Genomic DNA, 9,002 nt, shown 5'->3' with positions numbered 1-9,002 from the left:
AGCGCTTGCCTTACATGGGCCGGCCACGAGAAGGGCCGCATGAGCGCCCGTTCCTCCAAGTGGTGCCTTAGGAGGGAGCTCCCAACACCACCAACAACAAACATGAAAAACATAGAAGAAAAAAACTATATAGCCCAAATGAAAAAGGCCCATTGAATCAAATCCACGTGTCCCTGTCCCTGAAAAAGAAAGCCCACAGACGAGAGATGCCTTGCACCTTCTCCACGTTTGATTACTAAAAAAAACCTTCTCCACATTTCAACTCGGTCAATTCTAAAAAATAAAAATAAATCAACTCTGTCACGCAGCTAGTTGCACGAATATCTGTAAAAAAAGCTAGTTGCACAAATCATAACGCAAATAGATCGAACAGCTCTTTCGTCTCCTGGAAATTTAAAGAAATCTTGGGCAACTGAGAATTAGCAATTTCAATATAAAATAGAAAGATCTTTTCTAGAATGATCTAAAAATATATAGATATATGTCAATAAAGAGGGGATGTTCTAATAATTTCGACCATGCCCTTTTAGCACATGAGATTCTATAAATACTACTATAAGCAACCTACGCCAACCTGCCCATGACTTTTGCTACACACTTGGATTTAGAGGCCACATTTGAGAGAAGTGATGCTTATTGCATCAATTTGGTGGCCATGAACCCACAGCTCAGCCTGTATGCCCACACGCCAGGCACAGCGGGGCTCTAAGCTCACAAAAATCTCGGTGGCATTGTCTCACTATAAAGGGAAGAAAATGCGTCCAAAAATTAAGAGCAGTGCTAGAAGTACGATGAATTTGTATCCAATATCTGTGTGACACTGCTGAACCACGATCAAATCACTACATCATCAGGAATCGTGGGATCATAGTGTAGGATGCAACCCGTACATAGAATGTTATATGCAGAGCAATTTCGAAAAATTAACTCTCTTGATCACATAATGTACCAACGGTAATGGCATCAATAGTAGTGGATTGCACAATTTGACTACAGTACCACCATACGCAATGCTCTAACATAAGTATTCAAGTTCATTCACAATAGTAAGGAAAATGAAGTTGATCTTGTATGCACAAAATAGTGTTTGCTGGCAGGACGCAATCTTGCCATAATAAATCCGAAATCCAGATAGGCTATAACTGATTTGCTCAAATCTTAGCATAGTAAATCTGAACTCCATACAGAATTAACTGAATTGCTCAAATTTGAACCTATTCATCCTGCACGTTTGCTTTGTGTAGCAGTCAGATTTGTTGAATATAATATTGGTCCACCTATGTGAAAGGGTTTGGAACCTTCTGGAGATAAGCACCGCGCAAGGAGTCCAACTAGATAGACTAGGATCTTTAGCTATTCGCATATAGTTGTAACTTCCTTTATCTCTTTCTCTCCAAGAATGTAATCTGAACCAACTTTGTATGCTATATCAGGAGGTCGTGACCTGGCTATTTAACATGCAACCGTCGCCCCAGGATGGGTACGACGTTCCTCCACATGGTATACAGAGCCTAACTCTTCCCATCTAGCTCTCCTCCTTCCACCGTAGCTTCCTGCCATGGCCTGATCCGCCGCCGCCGCCTCCTCTCCTCTCTTCGGCCAGATCACCGAGCGCCTGACCCGCACTAACTATGTCCTATGGCGCACTCAGATCACGCCGCAGCTGAGAGAAGCTGGAGTCTTCGGGTACGTTGATGGAAGCATGGCGGAGCCGGCCGAGTTCGTCGTCAGCAAGGATAAGGATGGAAAGGAGGAAACCATCCCCAACCCGCTCCATGCCGTGTGGTTTCGAGAGGATCAGCAGGTACTCGGTTATCTTCTCAATAACCTGTCCAAAGAGGTGCTAGTGCAGGTCACCTCCATCGCGCATGCATGCGAACTCTGGACAGCGCCGACGAGCATGTTCATGTCAACGTCGCTGTCCCGCATCAACAACACCCGCGCCGCCCTCACCAATGCGCAGAAGAGAACGCAATCGGGGCCACTTTCTTCGCATATATGCGGGGACTCGCTGACAAGCACGCCGCGGCTGGCAAGCCGTTGAAGGATGATGAGTTAATCTCTTATATCCTCAACGCGCTTGACATGGAGTACCAGCCATTGGTGTCCGCCCTCGACGCCCGCACCACCCCGGTCACCCTCGATGAGCTGTTCGGGCAAATGAGCAACTTCGACCAGCGGGTGGCTCTTTTCCTGGGAGCGGGCGCGGCAGGCGGCTTCAAGTCATCGGCAAACGTTGCCACTCGCGGCCGGGGCGGAGGCTCCCGCTACCGCGGTCCACCTCGGAATGGCAAGGGTCGGGGCTCTGGCAACAGCAGCGGCGCCAACAACACACACGGCGGCCGGCCTTCCTCCTCCAACAACCGAGGCCGACGCAACAACTCCTCCAACAACAGATCACGCCCTGATGCAATCAGGTGCCAAATCTGTGGCAAGCCAGGACACTCGGTGAAGGACTGTTGGTACCTTTCTGAAGGTGATGAAGATGATTCCTCCCAAGATGAGAAGGTGGTCGGAGCTGCTGATGGCTCCTAGGGCGTCGACACCAACTGGTACATCGACAGCGGCGCCACAAACCACATCACCGGTGAGCTGGAAAAGGTGACCATGCGTGACAAGTACCGTGGCAAAGATCACATCCACACAACAAGTGGAGAAGGTATGAAAATTAGTCATGTTGGTCACTCAATTATTAAAACCCCTCATCGGAAAATTCACCTTAGAATTTTTTTGCATGTCCCTAGTGCTTCAAAAAGTCTTCTTTTTGTTCATCGCATTGCCATTGACAACCATGTCTTTCTTGAGTTTCACCCTTACTTCTTTTTGATCAAGGATCAGGCAACGAAGAAGGTGCTATATCGAGGTAGATGCGTTCGTGGGCTTTACCCTTTGATTTCGGAGATTAGAAGATTCAATAAACAAGTTTTCAGTGCCACCAAAGTGTCTTCAACACGATGGCACGGTCGTTTAGGACATGCATCTTTTTCCTTAGTTGAACGATTACTTAAGAAAAGTAAGCCCCCGTATGTTGGAGAGCGTGATGTTGAGACAATTTGTGATTCTTGTCAAAAGGCTAAAAGCCATCAATTACCTTATCCAGTTTCTACCAGTGTTTCTACCAAGCCTTTATAACTTGTTTTCTCTGATGTGTGGGGGCCTGCCCCCTCCTCTGTTGGTAGACACACGTACTATGTGAGTTCCATAGATTATTATAGCAAGTTTTCATGGATCTATCTTCTTAAGAAAAGATCGGATGCGTTTCAAGTGTTTCTGAACTTCCAAGCTCTTGTGGAGCGCCAATTTGATTGCAAAATCCTTGCTCTCCAATCTGATTGGGGAAGGGAGTACGAGAAGCTAAACTCGTTTTTTCAGAAAATTGGCATATCTCATCACATGTCATGTCCTCACGCTCATCAACAGAATGGGTCTGCTGAACGCAAACACAGACACATCGTTGAAGTCGGTCTAGCTTTACTAGTCGGCGCCTCCATGCCCTTAAAGTTTTGGGATGAGGCTTTTCTTGTTGTGGTACATATCATAAATATGCTCCCCATCCGTGTCATAAACTATGAAAACCCCATTGAGCGTCTCCTTCACACCAAACCCGACTACACAATCCTTCGCGTGTTTGGTTGCGCTTGTCAACCGAATCTCCGTCCATACAACACTCGCAAGCTCATGTTTCGCTCTAAGCAATGTGCTTTTCTTGGCTATAGTGCTCAACACAAGGGTGTCAAGTGCCTTCACATCTCCACTGGTCGCGTTTATATTTCTCGCGACGTCATTTTTAATGAGACAAAGTTTCCTTTCTCTGAACTTTATCCAAATGCCGGTGCACTCCTTGGTAAAGAAATTCTTCTCTTACCATCTAGTCTTACCGGCATTTCTCATGGGGATAATGATTGTAGTGATCCAATATTGACTAATGTTCATAACCAAGTGCATGAGTTCTATGATGATGCAGATGAAAACAGCGCAGAAAATGGTGCAGAAATCATCCAAAATGCCAAAGAAAATCTACAAAATATGCCATATTTTATGTGTCCAGGGCTGGGGGACAGATCTTCCTCGGGATCAGTTCCACCGCAGCCTGGCAGTAGATCCTCCTCGGGATCGGAGTCGCATCATGAGGGCAGCGATGCGCGGGAGTCCGCGTCACCCGACAGCCGACCCAGCAGCGGGCCCGCGTCTCCCACCCGGCGTGCCGTCACGGGCCCGGGCGACCCGTCCCACCTCCACCACTCGGACGCCCCCACGCGGCGCACCGAGCCTCGCTGGGCTCCTGATGGGCCCCGCCACTACGTGCGCCGCCAGCAGACCGGTGGGGAGTCGCCTGGACAGGAGACAGGCGCGTCTCCCAGGGCAGATCCGGCCCAGTCCGCTGGCGCGCGATCCGGCGCGATCCCGCCAGGATTCGCCTCATCATTGCGACATGAGGGGCCTATGCGGGATGTCTCCCGTGACCCAGGATTGTCTGCGCCTGATCCAGCCGCATCTCCAACGCCTCCACCCCGTGATGGCACAGAGGATCCGCCTGGCACTGTTGGCAGCGAGGAGGGGAATGTCATGGGATTGTCCTCGGGTTCTGTTGCTCCTGACACTACAACATCGGGATCTTCTGCGCCCACACCCGCTGCTGCTCCACGGACACGTCTTCAAAAAGGGGTAACAAAACCAATTAATTACAAACAGTTGACAAAGTTCAGTCTAGTTTGCTCCACAGATGAACCAACGACTCTTGGCCAGGCACTTAGCGACAAAAAGTGGAAGGCAGCCATGGAAGTAGAACACATGACACTTCTCAAAAATAAAACGTGGCATCTGGTTCCCCCACAACACGGTAAAAATTTGATTGACTGCAAGTGGGTCTTTAGAATCAAAAAGAAGGCTGATGGAACCATTGATCGCTACAAAGCCAGGCTCATTGCAAAGGGCTTTAAACAATGGTACGGTATAGACTATGAGGACACCTTTAGTCCAGTTGTTAAAGCTGCAACTATTCGTCTTGTGCTCTCTATTTTTGTTTCCAGGGAATGGAGCCTTTGCCAGCTAGATGTCAAGAATGCGTTCTTTCATGGTGTTCTGGAAGAGGAAGTGTATATGAAACAACCTCCTGGTTTTGAAAACAAGAACAAACCGTTTCACGTGTGCAAGCTTGATAAAGCGCTATATGGACTCAAACAAGCCGCCATGGCGTGGTACTCCAGGCTTAGTCACAAATTGCAAACCCTTGGCTTTGTTCCTTCTAAGTCTGACACATCCTTGTTTATTTACAACAAGCTGAAAACATCCATATTCGTTCTTATATACGTTGATGATATTATTGTCACAAGCTCATCTGATGAGGCTATATCAGGACCATTGAAGTATTTAAATGCTGAGTTTGCTCTCGAGGATCTGGGTGACTTGCATTTCTTCCTAGGGATCGAAGTTAAGAAACAAGGTAACAATCTTCATCTATCTCAAGAAAAGTATGCCACTGATCTGGTAAGAAGAGTTGGGTTACAGGGGTGTAAATCTTCATCAACTCCATTGTCCAGCATAGAAAAATTGTCACTTGCAGAAGGAGAGCCCTTGGGTCAAGATGATAGTACTAGGTACAGAAGTCTGGTAGGTGCACTTCAATATTTGACCTTGACAAGACCTGATCTTTCATTTGTAGTAAACAAGGTTTGTCAGTTCTTCATGCACCCACTACAACTCATTGGACTGTTGCAAAACGTATAGTGAGATATGTAAAAGATACAGTCAATCTCGGTCTCATATTCCACAAGTCTTCATCTACACTTGTTAGTGCTTTTTCTGATTCAGATTGGGCAGGATGTCTAGATGACAGACGATCCACTGGTGGTTTTGCAGTATTTCTTGGTCCAAATCTAATATCATGGTGTGCAAAGAAACAAGCCACCGTACCAAGGTCAAGTACTGAAGCGGAGTACAAAGCTCTGGCCAATGCCACAGCCGAAATTATCTGGGTTCAATCCATGTTGCGAGAGCTTGGTGTAAATGCTACTGAAGCCCCATGTTTATGGTGTGATAACCTTGGTGCTACTTATTTGTCTGCTAACCCTGTTTTTCATGCAAGGACAAAACATATCGAGATTGATTTCCACTTTGTCAGAGAATGAGTGGCAAGCAAAAAGCTGGAAATTCAGTTTATTCATTCTCGTGATTACGTTGCAGATGGATTCACCAAAGCTTTTCCCACACGAAACTTTGAAGAGTTCAAGCGTAATCTCAACTTAACCAAGTTGTGATCAAGGAAGGGTGTTGAACATAATATTGGTCCACCTATGTGAAAGGGTTCGGAACCTTCTGGAGATAAGCACCGCGCAAGGAGTCCAACTAGATAGACTAGGATCTTTAGCTATTCGCATATAGTTGTAACTTCCTTTATCTCTTTTTCTCCAAGAATGTAATCTGAACCAACTTTGTATGCTATACCAGGAGGTCGCGACCCGGGTATTTAACACGCAACCGTCGCTCCAGGATGGGTACGACGTTCCTCCACAAGACTGCCAATCACATCCATGGCGGCCCTCAGCACTTGACTCTTGTTACTGTCATGGACATGGTGTGCAATCAAGAAACCTCTTAAATTCATAGTAGTAGCTTGAAGCAAAGACAACATCCTTATCTCTGAGGTAGTACCGCCAAAAGAAAAAAATATAGGAAAGTAAAAGGCTAAGAGAGACATGCGGAAGCTTGTAACAGGAGAAGAAACCATACTGAAGTATTATAGTACATAATCATTTTATAACAAACAACCGAACTTACTAACAAGAACACCATCATAAGTTTTTTACCTTAACGGAAGGCATAAGGTTTATGTGGATCAAATAGATCAACTCCTGTGTTGGAGTAACCACCAGTCAAACGGTTCATAGGGAGGTAACTAATATGAGAAGCTAGGAAAAATGTATACCTGAGGAGAACTGGATGTGTGTAATTCTTCGCTAATGCAACATACCTCATTAAGATTCTCACAATTACGAAGACTACTTGCACAGGTGGACCAAAACAAACAGTAAAAGCTAGCACCACACTAAAAAAAGTCATAGCAAAGAATTCTCAAGCACAACAAATGGTTAGCTCACATACATCTGCTAAATAGGTTACTAACATGAATTCTTCACTTTATGCACCACTTATATCTATACATGTATCATTCATTATTCACTCCATGCCAAACTTCATTCCATAGATACAAAAGAGTGAAGTGCCAAGCCTATCTTTCTATACTGTGACTTAGTGATAATGAGTAAGGTAAAGCATCTCACATCGAGTATTGAAGGTAAAGGGTATTTTTGGGTGCCATAACAAAAAATGTGAGAGTAAGTGTATTATGAAAAATCCTACACAAATTAACCAGTCGAATCTAAAACTGGGAGCAAATTAAAATCTTGAAAATCAATGTAAGAAAAATCAGGAAATAGGCATGGCAGAAGAAAAGTTGTAGAATGGTGAATTACATCGACTGAAAAGGTCCCTCACGTTCAAAGAAGTCATCGTCAATTAGTTCCTCATTAGAGTTTCTTCAAGTTCAAACAAAGCTTCTGGATTGAAAGTTCAATGTGCTCAATTGGCTGAGATTTTTCTGTAAGTTTTTTGCAGCAAAATCAATTACTGACATGAATTATATGTGTCGGGGGACTAATCCACGAGCACCTATGGGACCGGCGGACCGAGTCCCTTTCGGTTCGGCGGGGGCGAGGGTCGCACGAAGAGCGGATCGAGGCGAAGCACACGAGCAGTTTACCCAGGTTCGGGCCGCACGGATGCGTAAAACCCTACTCCTTCTTTGTGGTTTGTATTGAGTTCTTGCTCGGGAGCGCGGAGTGCTACAGTACACCCCAGCAGCTAACGAGACAGAGCGTGAGTGTTCTCTTCCCCCCCCCCTCCCCTACGTTGCGCATGGGCCTCCTTTTATATGCTCAAGGGGTCACCGGCAGGTGGCAACGTAGACAAGGGTAAAAATGGAAAGGTGTTGCGGTTGGTACAGCTACCTGCTACAGTGTATCATACCTAACCCTAACGGCAGGGGACCAGGGCATTAAATGCCCATCTGCGTCGCCTAAATAGTGCAAAAGGGACCGTCAGGGACGCCACCGCTTGCCACGATGGCAATCTTGTCAGTGCCGCTTGCCACCGCGCACCGCTTGCTGCACAGCCTCCCGCCACGTACGCCTGGAAGGGTCCCAGAGCGACACGTTGGTGGATGTGCTGGAGCGCGGGCACAGAGTGGTGGCTTGCCGCGGCAAGCGCCTTGCCGCGGTCGTTGTCTTGTCGCTTTCGGGAGCTTGTCGCTCACCGGGCCTTGTCCGGACGCGTGGCGCATCGCGGCAAGTTCCTTGAGATGCCTTGGTTGGCCTTCCCGGCAAGCTCCTCTTGCCGGGGTTTTGTCTCCTTGGCTTGGATACTTTGTCCTTGAATGGCTCCAAAGGAACCACGGAGGACCTTGGCGGTCACCCGGCAAGCCTTGCCGCGGGATGCTGCGACTGCCCGTGCACAAGTTCGGGATACTAGGGTACCCCTACTCTAGTACACCGACAGGAGCCCCCGGGCCTGGGCCATACACGGTGCCGAGCGCTGTTGGGTCAGGCCCAAAACAGGGCACGGGCACGCGCGGCCTGGGTTACGCCGTATCTCTCCCCGGATCCACCGCGCCCTCCCCGAACGGCACGCGTTGAATGCGGCGTCATGGGAGAGATTGTGGGTGGTTTCTTTATTCGGAAAGGCGGAACGTCCGCCCCCTCCCTCTTTATAAGCATGGGAAACAGGGGTAGTTTTCCCATTCGCCGGTTGCTACTCCAATCTCGGAAACCTCCACGGCTCCCTTGTCTTCCCAAAGCTGAAAGAGAGCAGCGCCCCGCCCCCCATCGCCACCAGCACCACCAACGCCGTCGACCTCCTCCACCACTTCCGCCATGGCTCCGAGAGCCGACAAAGGGAAGGTTGTGAAGTCGACCGAGGCACAGTGGCTTGCGGCGCTGCGGAAGGAG

General features: G+C 47.8%; 1 pseudogene; it reads left to right on the top strand.

Moving 5' to 3' along the window:
* Positions 1-2,036: 2,036 nt before the first annotated feature.
* Positions 2,037-2,176, top strand: LOC119334908 (annotated as a pseudogene).
* Positions 2,177-9,002: the final 6,826 nt, after the last annotated feature.

The sequence above is a fragment of the Triticum dicoccoides genome, chromosome 7A, assembly GCF_002162155.2.
Source record: "Triticum dicoccoides isolate Atlit2015 ecotype Zavitan chromosome 7A, WEW_v2.0, whole genome shotgun sequence".
Taxonomy (NCBI): domain Eukaryota; kingdom Viridiplantae; phylum Streptophyta; class Magnoliopsida; order Poales; family Poaceae; genus Triticum; species Triticum dicoccoides.
This window is presented reverse-complemented; position numbering and strand designations above follow the sequence as displayed.